General features: G+C 37.2%; 1 protein-coding gene across 3 annotated transcripts in view; it reads left to right on the top strand.

Annotated features, from left to right (window-relative positions):
* Fam172a (family with sequence similarity 172 member A) overlaps positions 1–16508 on the top strand; it is a 377012-nt gene that overhangs the window by 189391 nt on the left and 171113 nt on the right. The gene's annotated exons all lie outside the window — the stretch shown is intronic.

Below are 16508 nucleotides of genomic sequence, written 5' to 3' on the forward strand. Positions count from 1 at the left end.
GCGAGCTCTGGGAAGGTATTCCTGGGCTATATAAAAGTGCATGCTGAGAAGCCGAGGACAAAGACCAGTGAGCAGCATTTTTCCATGGTCTCTGCTTCAGTTCTTACCTGACTTACCTTATTCATGGACTCTGACCTGAGAGTCATAAGATGAAATAAACACTTTCTTTACTAGTTGTCTTTAGTAAGTGTTTCATCACAGCAACAGAGGAACAAAGTAGGACATCTCATTCCCTGCTGGGATTTGGTCTGTCTTGGACATGCATGTGTCTTCTACATGCTTTCACAACCAGTATAAGTTCATATGTTCTGTGTTTTAAGGACACTGTTTTCTTGAGCTACCAACTCTGCATCTTATACTTTTTCTACTCCCTGTACCACAGTGATCCTGGAGCCTTGGGCAGAGTAATATATATGATGCTCCCTTTAAGTATGTAATCATAAACCATTAAGAGTTGGTTTGATACTATGTCCTGTGTCCTTTTATCAGAATTATTATAGTAGGCTCTCTCCCAGGGCCTATGACCTATCTGGACATAGGTTCTTGGCCCAGTAAGGGTGCCAGGTATGTGTTTCATCTTGAAAGTGGGGCATAAATACAATCAGAAAGAGGTTAGTAACTCCCCTGATGCTCATGCCACTTTTGCACCCATAGTTGTGTGTTGCCAAGCTAGTCATTTTTGTTCCTTGCAATGTTCACAAGGGTAAGAGAGATATTGTTAAGAAAGGAAAATAAAATAGAAGTGGGTGGGAGGACTGGATTGGAAGATCAAGTAGGAAGGGGGAAGGGATAGAAGATTGTGGGAGGGAATACAGGCAGAGATATAAAAAATTAAGGAACAGTTGTACAGTGGAAACTTCCTAAAATATATGAAGGTGATCCTAATGAAATCTCAAATAGTAGAGGAGAGAGTCCCAGTTGGCCAGTTCCTATTGCCTAATGAAGAAGCTTCTGGTACTGGGACGGGTAACATTTAATTGAGTTGTTAGCCAAACAAAGCCAGACAAGACTATAGGTTGCTCTCCAAAAACTGACAACAAAGCCCCATTACTAAAGATAGCACCTACATAACTCATTGAACATGGAGATGTAGAATTAGTGCCTACATAGAGCCTTCACCCCTGTGTTCCATCATATTTGGTATAGAAAAGTACTCTTCACACTGTCAAAAGAGAAATATAAATACCAAGCCAGCCACAAACCTTTTATCTTCAATGGTGTCAAACCTCCAATATGGCAATGGTAACATAAAGATTGTGGGGATGTTGAACATTTTTTAAATGTTTCTCACCCATTTGTATTTCCTCTTTTAGGGTTCTCTATTTAGTTCTTTGCTTTGTTTCTTTTTTGAGATTATATTTATAAAACTTCTCCCTTCCCTCCTCTCCCTCCAAACCTTCCCATATACCTTTCCTTGCTCTCTTTAAACTTCCATTACATGGCTTCTTTTTTCATTGTTAGTACATTGCATATGTGTGTGATTAACAATTATATATATATAGATATATATACATATATACACATATATACATATACACATATGTATATGCACACATATGTGCTCATACACACACACACACACACACACACACACACACACACACACACTCACACACTCAGAATTCCTTAGTTGCTGTAGATCTTTGTGTAGGGTTGAAGCCTCACGGACCTTTCCCCCATCCACTTTGGCATATCTGTTGGTGTCTTCCTTCATCAGCTTCTGTTTAGGCAGTCGTGTTGGTAAGTTTTCTTGATGTTTTGTTTTTTGTTTGATTGTTAGTTTTATTGTTGTTGTGCTTTTTATATCCCAGATTATAAACCTATGTCAGCTTTTCCCCATTCTGTAGATTGCCCCTTTTCACTCATTATAGTGTCCTTTGCTTTGTAGAAACTTTTTACTTTTGTGAGATCTCATTTATTAATTCCTGAGCCAATGATTTTAAGCACATTCCCCATGTTTTCCTTTGTCAAATTTGGATTATCAGGTCATATTTCAACATCCTTGGTCCATTTAGAGTGGAGATTTTAAGCAGGGTAAAATATATTGTTCAAGTTTATTCTACATGTGAAAATGCAGTTTGATCAGCAATATTTGTTGAACATGGTTACTTCTTTTGCTCAATGTGTATCATTGACTTCTCTGTCAATAATCAAATGGTTGAAGGAATGTGTGCCTATGTGTAGGTACTGCTTTCTATTCCATTGATAAGTAATCTGATTTTTATGCCAGTACCATTCTGGTTTGTTTGTTTGATAACAGTTCTGTAGTAGAACATGAAATCTGGGATGATGATATATTTCCAGTGGATTTTTGTTGCTTTTTAGGATTGTCTATTCTGGGTATGTTGTTTTTTCATATGAAATTTAAGGGTTTTTTTTTTTCAATTTATGTAATGAACTGAGTTAGAATTTTGATGGTATTATGTTGAGTGTATACATTGATTTTTGATGATATCCAATTTTACAATGTTAATCCTACCAATCTATGAGCTTGGAAGACTCTTTCATCTTCTAGAATCTTAAACTTCTTTTTCTAATGCTTTTAAGTTTTCATTATACAAGTCTTTTACCTCCTTAGTTGGATTTATTCTGAGGTTTTGCTTTTGTTTTTGTTTTAGGCTATTGTGAATAGTGTTTCTCTTTTGATATCTTTCTCAATGAGTTTGATATTTTTTATAAGGAGGTTTTTGGTTTTCTTGTGTTAATTTTATATGCCTCTACTTTGCTGAATGTATTTAATAGCTGTAGGAATTTTCTAGTATTATCTTTTCTGTCTATATAAAGAATATCCTTGTGTCGGTAGATTAAGATATGTTGACTTCTTTCTCTCCTGTTTATATCCCCTTTGTCTTCTCCCCTTGTCTTATTGCCCCAAGTAAGACTTCATCCTTGTCTTGTTCCTGGTTTTAGTGGAAATGCTGGAGTTTTTTCTTTGGTTAAAGTGATTGATTTCTGAGCTTGTATCCATATCCTTGCCAGGACTTTTATCCTGAAGGTATGTTGTATTTTGTCAAAGGCATTTTTGACATAATATAAATTTAGTGAAATAGTTTAACATGAAAATTTGAAAGTTTTGGAAAAGTCTTTGGGCATTTTCAATTGCATTTCTGAACAGAGCATTTTGAATACAAGTTAAAATTTTTGTGGATCAGCATTTGAGACTCTGTGGAAGAAAGATAGGATGGAAAAATAGTTATCCCTGAACTAAAGCAAAATGGATTTTTAGTTCACCTTTCTTTAATGTGAACTATGTTGATTGGCCATTTGACTTTGAACAAGCTCTTCTTGCACATGATGAGAAGCACAGTAGCACCTGCCTTACAGACTGTAAAATGTCAATGAATGAAGTATGTAAGCCCTTGACCAGAAACTAGTAATAGTTCTACTTCATAAAGGTTAGCTGCCATTTCACTTGATGTAACAGCTAATAATAGTATATAGCCCACAACCTTAACTTTATATACAGAATGCTTTATATACATGCAGTTTTTAAGAGCTCATGATAAATACAATTATTTTCCTTGTTTTCCTCCTAACTAGGGTATGTTTGCTATTTGTGGGAAATATTTAAATAGCATGGCAAAGTTGTGTACTTTTTTGTATTTTCTGCTGGACAGTAAAGAAAACATTTTGTTCATACTTCTTGTAAACCCAAAACTGCTAATTAAATATACCAATTTGTTATTTTATTAAAATGTGTCAAATTTTTTAGTTTGTTTAGACTGTGAGAAATCTGGGTTCACAGTAGTTAAAATATTTTTCTTTGCGGAGATGTATTCTGAAATGCCTTGTTTTTAATTAAAACTTACCAGCTCTGAGACAGCTTCAAGGTTTTCAAGTTAAATTATGTCAGTAAATATAATAATTCTCCACAGATAAACAAATTCATGAAAAGCTTATTATACTAAGCACTGGATTATCATAGCAAATAATTATATAACATTTCCATTTGCTTGGTAAAAGGAGATAAAAAAGCAAGGTGCTATGATCAATAGGTATTTGTTGGGAAAATTAATTCATAAAAATTTGATTGGCCTGAATGCTGAGATTACATAGTGTGCCACTATAGCAGGTTTATTAGGTTCTAGAAGTTGAACTCAGATCATTATTTATACTTGGTAAGCACTGTGCCAACTAAGTTATATTCAAAACATAAAAGAAAAGTGTTCTCAATGCCTATTGTTATTTAAACATGAAAACACTTTCCCATAGTGTGGTAGGAATTTGAGAAATAAGTTTAAAATATATATTTAAAATGTTATGTAGGACTTGTTTAGGAGACCATATTGTTGAGATTTCATGGGTAAAGCTTCCATGTTAAAGTCTAGAAGACACTGTCTCTCAGTAGATACCTTGGTCCTTGGGCTTTCATGATTTGCCTACCTATCCTCCTCAATTGCCCCTAAGCCCTAGGGACAATGTCGATGAGTCAACTGGAATTGGACACTTGACTAGTTGTGGGTTACTGTAAGTCTCCAGGTAGAGGAAATTTTACAAGGCCTCACCCATGGAATATAAAGTTCCAAGAAGATTGCCTGTAGAGGGAGATTCTGTTTTCTACAGAAATATGCCTCATGATTGGTTATCCGATCCCAATTGATCTGCCCTTAGCATATGCACTTCTAAGCATAGCCAAGTGGTTTTAGTAGGTTATGTGTGTATCTATATGTATATGTATGTCTATGTAACAATAATAAAGAAGAGGTCATGAATTTGAGAGGGCCTTGGGAGTGATATAAGTAAAAGAAAAGGAGGACATGACTGCTCCTAGGTATGGATGTGGAGGTTTCTATTGCAGATATGAGGGAGAACACAGACAGAGGCAACTGGAAGAGTCCACACTGAATGTGACTAGCCAACTGAACTGGTTCTGAGAGGAGAGAGAGGAACCAGGAGCCAAGAAAGCACATAACCAACATGACTGAGGTTTTATAGCAAAAGAGAAGCAGGGGGAAGAGAAGCAAAGCTCAAGGGCTAGAGGGGTGTAAGGTGGGGGTGGGCCTGGGAATGAGAAATGCTTTAAGTCTCGGAAAGCCTGATTGATGTTGATAGACATCCCAGTTGGCCATTTGTTCCAGGTTTCTTTGAGACGTTACACTGGTGAATTAGGAAGAGGCAGGTCAACATGCCACAGTGAAAGGCATATATCCAAGAGTGTAAACGTCACTTGTTAGAGTTAAAAAACAAAAGACAAGTTGGGTCGATAGCAAAGGGGTGGGGGGTTTGTTCTGGGGGGAGTCAGAGAGGGTAAGTATCATCAGTACTTTGGACAAAATTCTCAAAAGAGCTAATATAAATGAGGAAAAATTTCTTTGTCAAACCTACTGTTTATTTTTAATATTTTCATTTTACTGTTTGATGATTTCATATGTAAGTACTATATTTACACAACTGGGTGGAAATCCCATGGATTCCCCATGCCCCTTCTAATTCTTCCCATTGTCAAGTCCCATAGGAACAAGGCACTGTCTCAGTACCTGTGACCCCTCCCAGTACTTTTCACCCTACCTGTTCCCTAAACTCCTCTAAGCTTCAGGCTAGACTTCCCTTCCATTTCCTCCCCTTCCATCCCCTCCCCTCTTCTCTCCTCCCTTCCTTCCCCTCCCCTCCCCTTCTCTTCCTTCCTTCCCCTCCCCTCCCCTTCCCACTCCTCCCCTCCCTCCCCTCCCCTCCCCAGCCTGAACAAATGGCTAGCTCTCAGCTCTTGGGATTTGTTCCCTCTGTCTATTCCCTCCATTTGGGGAGCGTGTCTGGTTTGAGCTTCCCTGGGCGTTTTTTTTTTTTTTTTTTTTTTACTATTTTGAATTCAATTTTTTTTCTCTTATTCCAGTTTGTTCTCCCTCCCTCCCTCCCACCCTCCCATACCCCCCACCCTTCCATTCCATCCCCCCCCTCACTCCACAGGGAGGGTGATGGCTTCCAAGAGGGGTCAACAAAATTTGTCAAGTCATTTGGAATAGGGACTAGGCCCTCCCTCCTGCCACTAGGTTAAGGGAGTATCCCTCCATGGGGAATGTACTCCCAAAGTCATTTTGTGCAAGAGGATACATCCGGGTTCCACTGTCAGAGGTCCCTTAGACTGCCCAGGCCTTCTAGCTGAGACCCATATTCAGCAGGTCTGAGTCGGACCAATGCTGGTTTCCCAGCTATCAGTCTGGGGGGGGGGGCATTAGTTCCTCTTTGTTCAGGTCATCTGTCTCTGTGGGTTTCTGTCATCTGGTCTTGTCCTCCCTCTCTGCATCTAGATTCCAGTTCAGCTCAGTGTTTAGCTGTGGGTGTCTGCCTCTGTTTCCATCAGCTACAGGATGAGGGCTCCATGAAGGTGGATAAGTTAGTTATCAATCTCGTTATCAGGGAAGGGCATTTAAGGTAGCCTTTCCACTGTTGCTCAAATTGTTAGTTGGGGTCAGTCTTGTAGGTCTCTGGACATTTCTCTAGATTAAGTTTTCTCTTCAAACCTATAACGGCTCCTTTTTTTATGTTATCTCTCTCTCTCTCGTTTTTCTTTCCTCTATTCCTCCCCTGACCCAATCTTCCTAGTCCATTGTGCTTTCCTCTCCTTCTCTTTCTCCTAGCTCCCTCTCCACTCACTGGCCCCCCACTCCCAATATGCTCAGGAGATCTTGTTCCTTTCCCCTTCTGTGAGGAATCTCTTAGGTTCTTTCTTGTATCCTAGTTTCTCTGGTGGTGTGAATTATAGGCTAGTGATCCTTTGCTCTATGTCTAAAATCCATATATGTCATATATGTGTGAGTACATACCATGTTCCTCTTTTCATGACTGGGTTACCTCATTCAGGATGGTTTCTTCAAGTTCCATCCACTTGCCTGTGAATTTCAAGATTCCATTGTTTTTTTTTTTTTTTTTGTTTTTTTTTTTTTTTTTTTTTTTTTCTGCAGAGTAATATTCCATTGTGTAAATGTGCCACATCTTCTTTATCTATCTAGGTTGCTTCCAGGTTCTTGCTTTTACAAATAATGCTGCTACCAATATAGTTGAACAGATGTCATTGTGGCATGGATGTGGATCATTTAGGTATTTGCCTAAGAGGGCGATTGCCGGGTCCTGTGGTAGGCTGATTCCCATTTTCCTGAGGAACCACCATACTGATCTCCAAAATGGCTGCACAAGTTTGCACTCACAAACTTGTTCCCCTTTCTCCATATCCTCTCCAGCATAAGTTGTTATTGGTGTTTCTCATTTTAGCCATTCTGGCAGGAGTAAGATGGCATCTCAGAGTTGTTTTGATTTGCATTTCCCTGATGGCTAAGGATGTTGAGCACTTAAGTGTCTTTCAACATTTTGGATTCCTCTATTGAGAATTCTCTCTTCAGTTCTGTACCTCACTTTTTAATAGGGTTATCTGGTGTTTTGGTGACTAGTTTCTTAAGTTGTGTATTTTGGATATCAGCCCTCTCTGTCAGATGTGGAATTGGTGAAGATCTTTTCCCAGTCTGGGCTGCCATTTTGTCTTGTTGACTGTGTTCTTTGCCTTATAGAAGCTTCTCAGTTTGAGGAGGTCCCATTTATTAATTGTCAATCTCAGTGTCTGTGCTACTGGTGTTATATTCAGGAAGCAGTCTCCTGTACCAATTTGTTCAAGGGTACCTCCCACTTTCTCTTCTAAGAGGTTCAATGTGGCTGGATTTATGTTGGGGTCTTTGATCCATTTGGACTTGAGTTTTGTGCATGGCGATAGACATGGGCCTATCTGCAGTCCTCTACACCCCATCATCCTGTTATGCCAGCACCATTTGATGAAGATGCTTTCCTCCTTCCATTGTATACTTTTAGCTGTTTTGTCAAAAATCATGGGTTCACAGGTATGTGGGTTAATATCAGGATTTTCGATTCAGCTCCATTGGTCTACCTGTCCTTTTTTTTTTTTTTTTTTTTTTTTTTTTGCCAATACCAACCTGTTTTCAGGACTACAGCTCTAATGTAGAGCTTGAAGTCAGGGATGGTGATGCCTCCTGAAGTTTCTTTATTGTACAGGCTTGCTTTGGCTATCCTGAGTCTTTTGTTTTTCCATATGAAGTTGAATTTTATCCTTTCAAGAGTGTTTCCCTTTCTTGCAGGCCCCTCAGAGTAAAGTTTTCCTCCCTCAGATAGAAAAGTCAATTGAGTGATTAGTTCTCTGACTCCGTAGATGCCCCTCAATCCCTAAGCTGCTGAAGGCCGGTCCTCACAACAGCACCCATTATCAGGTGATTTCCTTTAAATTGCCTTCATATATTTTTGGATGCTTCTACTGTATTTGTTTTACATGTGATTCCTAAAATGGCTGTTAGCTTTAGCTGTCTGTCCTTATATACCTTCACTTGCTCCCTCGTCCCATCTCCCTGTTTCATCCTTTCATTCCTATCCTCCAACCTCCTCATTCATTCATAAGTATCTATTCTATTTCCCCTCCTAGAGAGACCCCCCCCCCCAAGCTGCTTACTCTGTACCTAGCCTCTGTGTTTATATGGACTGTAGCTTATAGAGGGCTTAACAGCTGGCACCGACATATAAAGGAATGCATACTATATTTATCTGATGGGGTCTGCACAGCCTGTTTTTGGATGATTCCTTTTTTCTAGCTAACTCTATTTACCTGCAAATAGTTTAATGTTTTCTTTCGTTTTTTCCTTCTTCTTCTTCTTCTTCTTCTTCTTCTTCTTCTTCTTCTTCTTCTTCTTCTTCTTCTTCTTCTTCCTCTCTCTCTCTCTGCCTATCTGTCACTGTCTCTGTCCTTTCTCTATCTCTGATGCCTGAGTACTACTATCCCATTATGAAAATGGTATGACATTTTCTTTATTCATTCATTCATTGATGGACATCTTGGCTGTTTCCAATCTCTGGCTGTTATGAATAGAGCAGCAATGTACATGCTTGAGTAAGTGTCTCTGAAGTAAGATGTAGAATCCTTTGGGTATGTGCTCAAGAGTGGTACAACTGGTTCTTGAGGAATCATCGAACTGAGTTTTTATAGCAACTCTACAAATTTGCATACCCATCAGTGATAGATGAATGTTCCCCTCAATCCACATCCTGTGCAGCAGGAGTTGTCATTTGTTCTGTTTATCTTCACCATTTTGACTATGATATGATAAAGTATCAAAGTAATTTTGATCTTCATTTTTCTGGTGACTAAAGATGTATAAAGTTACTTAAGTGTTTCTCAGACATTTGACTTTCCTCTATTGAGAATTCTTTGTTTAGATGTGTATGCCATTTTTAATTGGGTTATTTGTTTTCTTGATATCTACTCTTTTAAGTTCCTTATATTATTTAGGATCTTAGCGCTCCTTCAATATGTGGTTGATAAAAAAAATTTTCCCATTCTGTAGGCTGCTGCTTTGTCTAATTGATGATATCCTTTATCATGCAGAAGCTTTCATGAGGTCCCATTTATTTATTGTTATTCTTAGTTCCTGTGCTCTAGGTGTTACATTCAGAAAGTCTTTTCCTGTGCTAATGACTTCAAGACTCACTGTTTCATCTTTGAGATTCAGTGTATCTGCCTTCTATTGAAGTCTGTGATCCACTTAGGGTTGGGTTTTGTGCAGGATAGTATGTGTAGATGCATTTGCGTTCTTCTACATTTTTGAATATTCGTAAACTGAGTTGGTTCCACTTTTCCAATGGCAATTGTAATATTAGACTTTATCACATCTGGTAAATTAGGTATCACTTATCTGTCGGAGGTAGCTCTTCTAAACTGACATTATTTTTCCTGCCTTGTTCTTCCAGTCATTTGTTTAAAGATGTCTTTTACTGTAGTCTTCCTGGGATTTATGGGTAATCTAATCAGAGTTGGATGTTTACTGTGACAGTCTAATGTAGAGCTGAGACCATAAATAATGAGAGCAGGGTTTGACAAATATTTTCTTTCCTAGGAAAAAGATAATAATTAATTGATATTTGCAGGATATGCTGAATGTCACAACTGTTCAACTCCACTTCTATATAGCAAGAACAACCATAGGTAATACATAAGCAAGAATGTATGCCCATGTTTTAATAAAACTGTTAAAAAGAAATACACGCAGCCAGTTATCAGTCTCAAATCATGGTTTTCATATTGCTGAGTGGCTTGGTAAATTTATGCCGTTGTTTAAACATTACTGCATTCGTGACAAGAGAGAACAAACATTTCCATTACCCAAAAATGTTTTCTCTTATGACCCCTTACAACCACTCTTTCCTCTCATGTCATGACTCCCTTGGACACCAATTCTCATTGTAATTATTTAGCTCATACTGTGTATTGAATCTTTGTTCCATTTTCCTTTATTTAGCCTTGAGCTTTTCCATAGATGGATACACAGCAGAAAATAATATGTTTTAAATTAACCTGGGTTTTTCTCTAAGGTTGTAAAATTATTTAAAGAAGACCAGATACATTTAATTTTCAGAAAAATGAAACTGTTTTTTCTTTTCCAAGCTATATTTCTTTTGGGGGTGGGTGTGGTTGAGACAGGGTTTCTCTGTATTGCTTTGGAGCCTGTCCTGGAACTCGCTCTGTGGACCAGGCTGGCCTCGAACTCACAGAGATCCACCTGCCTCTGCCTCCTGAGTGCTGGGATTAAAGGTGTGTGCCACCAATGCCTGGCTTCCAAGCTATATTTCAAGTGAACCTGGCCCATAGAATATAGTATATGACAAAATAAAGCCCCTGTGCCTTTGTATTTCATGTCCTTCACTTTTTGGATCATTGTTATGAAGTATGGCAATGCTAACTATGTCTACACCAAGTAGGAGATACTGCATATGTTTCTATATTAGACTTTGTGTATATTAAGATTAAAATTAATAAATTAGAGTACTTAGGTTTGATGTGTAGGTCTGCTATATACTAAGAAGCATATTGTATGAGTTGTTTAGTTAATCTTCATCTTCTTATGTGACTGTAAGGAGAAGATGGGGAAAAATAAAGAAAAAAAGGCATTAAGGAGCTGGAAATCTAATTCAGAGTTTGTACTGTATATGTGAAGTTTGAACTATCTGCTCATTTCAAATATGTCTGATAAAGTTTTTAAATACTGAACTTTTGTCAACTATGTTTATTACAGATATCTTCTGTGCATAACCAGTTACAGTTTATTAAAGTTGTCATATTGACTAGTACTATACCCTTAGGGCTAATTACTATTAACAATATCTTAGCATCTAAAAAGTGGGGGGGGGGAAGAGAATTTGAAGATAGTTTGATTTTATAGGTATGTTGATTAGTTCTTTGTCAACTTGCTTCAAAATTAGGGTCATCTGAGAGGAGGGGCCTCAATTGGGAAAATACACCATAAGATTAGAATGTAAACAAATCTACGGAGCAATTTCTTCATTAGTGATCGTTGGGAAAGGGCCCAGCCCATAGGGAGTAGGATCACCCCTGGGCTGATGGTGGTCATAGGTTCTATAAGCAAGCTTAGTAAGCCATGGGAAGAAAGCCAGTAAACAGCATCCTTCCATGTCCTGTGCATCATCTCCTGCCTCCAGGTTCCTAGTTGAGTTCCTGTTCTGACTTCCTTCAGTGATAAACTGAAGGAAGCATAAGCCAAATAAACCCTTTCCTCCCCAAGTTGCTTTCATTATGATATTTTATCATGGCAATAGTAACCCTAACTAGGACAATAGATTCTTGCCAATTTTTATTCTGCTAAAATTTAACTTTATAAAATTTCATTTTAGAACCAAACATCTAATAATGTTATCTTCATGTGAATCCATTTAGTATTTAGAGAACAAATAATGGCTTTGATTTTTTAATGTTATCATTTTATGCACATCTACCGGTAATTTTGTGTAATAATATATATGCCTAATTCATTAAATTGCTGAGCCACATATGTTCAATCTGTAAAAGTTTGCATGTTTAAAATAGGCAAAAATGAATACAAATTTCAATCCAATTTAATGGAATAAGTAACAGTATAATAGCCTGTGTAGTTTACAAACTATTTTTTTCATGCAGATATATTCATTAAATGTTTTTGTGCATACAAAATTTTTAATTTATCTGTGTTACACAACAGAATCATATTAAAGTATAGAATGAAAAATGTTTAGGTTTCATTTATCCTAGAGAAATATTCTATGGATTTGGGATTATTTTTCCTTCATCATGTAACTGTGACATTGCTGGAAACAAAATAATGATTACATTTGCATCTTAACCCACGTGATTTATTGTTGGCATCCTACTTGGTTTTATTGGCGCATACTTTCCTAATCGAACATCTTAGTTTTCAGGAGAAATTTCAATTTTAAATGAAGTTGGTCAACAAACAAGCATTTATTTCATATAGTGTTCATTCTAAGTTGGGAACCTCCAGTATAGAAAGAAACCAAGAAGAGCACTAACAGCACCCGGCAAGGGATGGAGTGGGCACATATTCATGTTCATCTCTTGGTGCCATCTATGAGAGGAGTGGCTGGATTAGCGACATTGGCATATGCTAATTTAAAATTATACTTATATTAGATTGTTGTCATGGAAGACACTCTTCCAATGTGTAATAACTTTATGCTTTGACTTTTAAAATGGGAGTTTAAAAAGACCTTCATATTTATTACATTTTTGTCTTGCTTTTAAAAACGAATCATAAAGTATATATGATAGGATCACTCATTTTATAACTTTACAGCAACAGGTTAGCTTATGAAAAATCTGTCAAATTTGGCAGTGGTTCAGAAAATATGTGAACCTGTCACTGTGAGCAGTCTCAAAGGGCAAAATGCATTCCAGGAGGTAATTAACCTTAGAAAATAATTACACAAAATGCAAATGTTGTTTAGATAATTCTCTATGTTATCAGCTCAGGTATTCCATCAGAAATGCAGACCTCACAGTGCTAAGGTGAGGGAGAATCTGGCCTGGTTGATTAGGCTTTGCTTACTGCAACACTTTTTTTTTTTTTTTTTTTTTTTTTTTTTTTTGGCATGTAGCAATTGATGGCCAGAGTAAAGCAGGGACATCAGCCTGCATTCTCTGCACAGCACACTTACTCAGTGTTTGTAACCTGTGCTTTCTGCTTCCTGAAAACTCCAGCTGATGGACTTACTGCTCTTCATGCCTTTTTTTCATTTAAAGATTCTAAAATTTGTCCCTGCCCCATCCCTGTTTACAAGTTACTCAATACAAAATGTAACTTCATAGAGAAACCTATAGAATACATTCTGTTTGTTTGTATTTCTGTATTATGAAGTCTTATTGAAATATGTTTTGTTTCAAAAACATGCTCTCTAAATTATAGTTTATAAATGTGTAATGATTATTAGCACAATATAGACTATAGGTTAAAATAATGTTATTTTGCCTGGATGCCATATCATCTTATTTATAAAAGTGAGGTTTTAATTTATCATGTCAGTAATATAATATTTTGGAAGTATACATTTGGAACTATGCTCTTTGTATTAATTCCATAGATAACAGTTGTAGACGCCTGCAACGATTTCTCAGGGTAAATCCTCAAATGATGGTGTTGTAAGTAAACAAAAGCCTGCACTTTTGAAAGCCTTCTGAGATAGCTATACAGGAAAGTCAAGTCTTTTAGGGCAAAGGTTGCTCTCCTTTCTTGCCTTTAAAAAATAATTCTTTGAATATTAAATAAAACTGTTAATTGTCCAAGGTGCTTAGACCAAACGGTGGCTTCGAGTTCCCTAAGTCTCAAGGAACATTGTGGAAAAGGCCGAGGGTAGGGAGGATGGTTGCTCTCTTTAGTGCATAAATGGCGATTGAAACCAGACCTCACTCTAGCTGCAATTGAGGGCACTAGGCCTACATTTAACTGGGTGTGTCAAGAGGCAGAAGTGGATTAGGTTGAGAGGCTCATGGGACCCCATCCCTCCCTACTGACTTATTAGTTGTTGTTGGATACTGGAAGAGAGAGAGACAGTTATTTTCTTCTCTTATGTACTAAAAGTGGGCCCCTCAGTTTTCAGTTCCATTCATGGCCACATATATAGTCCTTTATAAAATTAATGGATCACAAACTAAAGCAAAATGGCAAGAATGTGGGAAAGGAACCTGTAGAAAATGGATGCTGCCTGGGAGGTAAGAGGGAGTAAGAGTAGACAGAATGCAACGTGTGTGTGTGTGTGTGTGTGTGTGTGTGTGTGTGTGTGTGTGTGTGAAATTGTCAAAGAACAAGTTGAATCTACAAAAATAAATAATACTTGGATTATTAAAGCTATTAAATTGTATACTACTAGTACTTCAAAAAGGAATTCATGTATCCCCTTTAACATTCTTTCACTATTCAAGGTGTTTCTGTTTCTGTCTGTTACTGCTGTCAGGGGTGCTGCTCTTACCTTGCTGAGTAACTCGTTAGTAATCACACTGTTTTACTACTGCAGCTCTGCTAATTGTGCTGTTTCTGTTTCTTGGATTCCTGTCAGTGATATTCTATCACTCCTTACTCCAAAGCCAGTGTGAAGCAGTCCTCGTTTGCTGCTCACAGACATCTGCTGAGCTCAGACCAGGTATTGCCTCAGGTGGATGATCTCCTAGCTAAGGACCAATAACCATTGAGAGGTATCTCGGACAGTGTTGCTTTGTTAATAACCACTTGATGAGACAGTTAGAATACATGAAACTAAAGAGGAGGAAATTGATACTGACATAATCGGAGGCAGGATCAACAGGATTTAAGTGACTAATTCCATGAGGAATGTAGGGGAAGGAGATATAAAAGATGATGTTCAGGTTCCTGCTGGATGTGGGAATACAGACAGATTTAAGCAGGAAGTTTCTAGAAGGTTCAAGTTAGTTTAAGTGTCTATGGACTATCCAGGAGGAAATGACCCATGACTAACACCTTCATGGCTGTGGGAAGAAATTTGGAGTGGTGATAGACATTAGGGGACAACAGATTAATTATAAAATTTCTAAGGTGGAGCTATTCCTGTTAACGCATCTCTTTATTCTAAAGACTGGGAGATGGAGGCAAGCAAACAGCCATAAATTTGAGAGCCACACAGGCTAGAGTGAGTTCCATACCAGCCTGAGATGCCATGTAGAACCTGTTTGATTAAAAAAAACAAACATATTTTAAAAAATTATTCATTTTAATTTTTTGAGATTGTAATATAATTACATTATATCCTTCCTCTGCTTCCTCCATTCAAACCCTCCCATATACCTCTTTGTTCGCTTTCAGATTCATACCCTCTTCTGTCACTAATTGTGCTCCTTCAGAGAAATATATATATATATATATATATATATATATATATATATATATATATAGTTTCCATACACAGCCTATTTTGTCTCTGTGATGTTACTTGCATGTATGTTTTCACAACTGACATTTTCTATTATAGCCAACTGGTGAGCTTTTCCACCGGAAGGATTATGTCTTCTACTCTCAGCATTCCTCCATTGCCTGGAGTTCTTTGTAGGGTTGAGACCTTGTGGGCTTCCCCATTTTCAGCATATTCATTGTTGTTGACCTTGTTCAGCTCTTGTTTAGGCAGTCACACTAGTGTGATCTTATGGAGACCATTACTGAAAAATAGAGCCACTCAAAATTCATAGTGATGGAGCCCAGTCCCAGTACAACTCTGACACCTACAACACAGGATCACTGTGGAAGGAATGGCTGAGAGAATGTAAGAACCAGGGAGCTTGCCGAGAGATTGCATCTCCAGATATATACTTGGTTTTCTGTTTGTTTGTTTGTTTGTTTGTTTTGGGCTTTTTTTGGGGGGGAGGTTGTTTGTTTTTCTGTGTCAGGGTTTCTCCATGTAACATCCCTAGCTGTTCTGGGACTTGCTCTATAGGCCAGGCTGGCCTCAAACTCACAGAAATCCACCTGCCTCAGATATATGCTTTGTAAAGATAGAAATTGTGAATAAATTCTCTTCATGTGAAATATCCATGATGTTGTTAGGAAATTGGCTTCTAAGAAATAGATATGTACATTTTTATGGTGTGATTTTTTTCTCATCAATTTATTATTTGATCAGTATTTTCATATTATCTAGATTTTTATGAACACTGTATGTATCAGCTAATGCAATAAATATAGTAAACTGAAGTTATTCTAGAAGTTTTAGAATACATTTAATAGGGTTTTAAGCCCTAAATTAAAAGCCCTTATATTTGTTTAGATTTCTCTGTTCTAAAAATAAAATGTACATAGAACATGCTGTTAGAAAGCATATATTCCTTTATATGACTTCAATAGAAAATGTCCATTATTAATTTTCTTCATATTTTCAATATACTACTTAAAATCTCATAAACCAAATAAATAATGTATGCATGTATAATATAAATTCTTAAGATATATAGAAGAATTATTATTTTATCAACACCCCCCCATAATGTTCTGTTACATAATCCTAATATGCTTAAGTAGAATATAATACCACAGGAACACATGGATTGTTTCCCTTAAAATGTACTTATTTTAATAAGTTGTTTTTAAAAATTACATATTCATTTAAACACAGTGGTAATTTGCTAATGGTTTTAATACTAATTTATTCTCTAATTTAAATATTCAATGGAGTTC

This window comes from Phodopus roborovskii, unplaced genomic scaffold, assembly GCF_943737965.1.
Source record: "Phodopus roborovskii unplaced genomic scaffold, PHOROB, whole genome shotgun sequence".
Classification (NCBI taxonomy): domain Eukaryota; kingdom Metazoa; phylum Chordata; class Mammalia; order Rodentia; family Cricetidae; genus Phodopus; species Phodopus roborovskii.